At 39.7% G+C, this 1746-nt stretch overlaps 1 pseudogene; it reads left to right on the top strand.

Annotated features, from left to right (window-relative positions):
* The first annotated feature begins 667 nt into the window (after positions 1 to 667).
* Positions 668 to 1374, top strand: LOC147429410 (uncharacterized; annotated as a pseudogene).
* The last annotated feature ends 372 nt before the right edge of the window (positions 1375 to 1746 follow it).

Below are 1746 nucleotides of genomic sequence, written 5' to 3'. Positions count from 1 at the left end.
CCTAGACCCAAGCCCAAGCTCACGCTCAGGCTCAGGCCTCAATCGCCCTTTAAAATTACTGAGGGATTAACTAAGAAGGGAATCCTTGATGGTGGCACAATTTGTTCCACCTAGCTCAGGAACAGGGAAATCAAATGAAGCTTCTTGCTCTTCGTGTAGTTCCTATACGGAAATAGAAGCTTCGACACAACCTCCACCTACCATTGTACATATCCATACAAGCAAGAAAGAGTTTTCATCTCCCGTTGTAAGTTCACCACCTAAAACAATGTTACAAATAAATCATGGGAGAGTACCTTACCACCCTTGCAACTAGATGAAACACATAGGGCGGTCGAAAACTATTGGTTAAAGCCTTCACCCATAACAACTTGGAACAATTGGTTGCAAAAGGTGACGACATCATTCCAAAAGGTATGATCTACCCAAGGAAGGGGGGATTGTTTGCTGACATCCATCATTCACTTGCTTCCCTCTCAACCTTCCTCCCTGACCTCTTAATCTCCAATCTTAGGGAATGTATATATAAAGCCTTATACTCACAAAAACAATATTAAAAAGTAAAAGAGCAAGAGCCATAACACAAAAACATAAAAACACATTATGCACAAGAACACGACCCTTATAATATTTGCACTCTAACCATCATCTATTTGTGTGTACAGATATGGCTAGTACACTAGAGTCATCCACTCCTGCCTTGGGTGAGAGGTACCCTCGTTACTTTTCACAAATTTTTCACATGGTCTTTCCGGTGCTTGCCTGTGAATGGGATTTGGTAGGTACGCTATCATGTGAGAGAAATTTCGAGGAGTTACAATGGCTGATACGTTTCTTGACCACAACTGATCCATACTTAGTAGAGAGTGTATCTCCCATTGCACAAGCCTATTCTTTTGACCAAGATGACTATAGGCGTCTAGTTACCTTCTTAGTAAACATTGGTGCCTCTGATGATGAAGAAGCCTATTTACATGATTATACGGATGGCACATATGGTCTCACGGATGATGACTTTGTTTTTCTCGACGACGAGGATAGGGGTTTAGCCCTAGGGTTTCCCCCCAATATCTACAATATCCTATTTCCTTGACTCTCTAGAGGGAGTGCAAATAATTAGGTTAGGGTTCCTTATGTTCTTTTAATTGTGTTCAATAAGTGTTGGTACCTTTTCCCACTGATGTGCCTCCTAGAGGTATTCTTTGTGTTTCCTCGTGTGTACAGGAACGTGTTGCTATGGTTAGGATTTGGACCTTCATGGAATCTTTCTCTCATCCACTTTTCAAATCAAGCACGACCATCAACACAAACAGGTGTTTCTTGTCCATTAGCATTGCCCCCTTATCTTTTTGCATCTATGTTTGTCTGCTTTAATTGTGATTGATAGCATAATATTCAACACATTTGCTTAGTATCAAACATTAAATTCAATGTAATTTTTTGTCATAATCACTTGTCTAGGTTTAAAAATCAAGCAGTCTAACTAAGCTAGTTTGACCAAGCTAGGCGTTAGAGATCTTCTCTTAATACCATGGGGAATGCCTTCCTAATTATCAATGGTTACTTAGGTTCTTAATCCGATTTAAGCAACATTGTATGAAATGTACTAGGGCTTTCTAGTGGGCTTAGTCCCTATTGACCTTTAGCTTAAGTATTATAAAGGGATTTTAATAGCGTGATAAGCCTGGGGAGGGTAACAATGTTATATGACCTCCCAAAGTTACAAAATTAAAATACTGAAAACGT

The sequence above is a fragment of the Adiantum capillus-veneris genome, chromosome 22, assembly GCF_014529385.1.
Source record: "Adiantum capillus-veneris isolate H3 chromosome 22, ASM1452938v2, whole genome shotgun sequence".
NCBI classification, from domain to species: domain Eukaryota; kingdom Viridiplantae; phylum Streptophyta; class Polypodiopsida; order Polypodiales; family Pteridaceae; genus Adiantum; species Adiantum capillus-veneris.
Note: the sequence above shows the minus strand (reverse complement) of the source record. Positions and strands in the feature narration are given on the sequence as shown.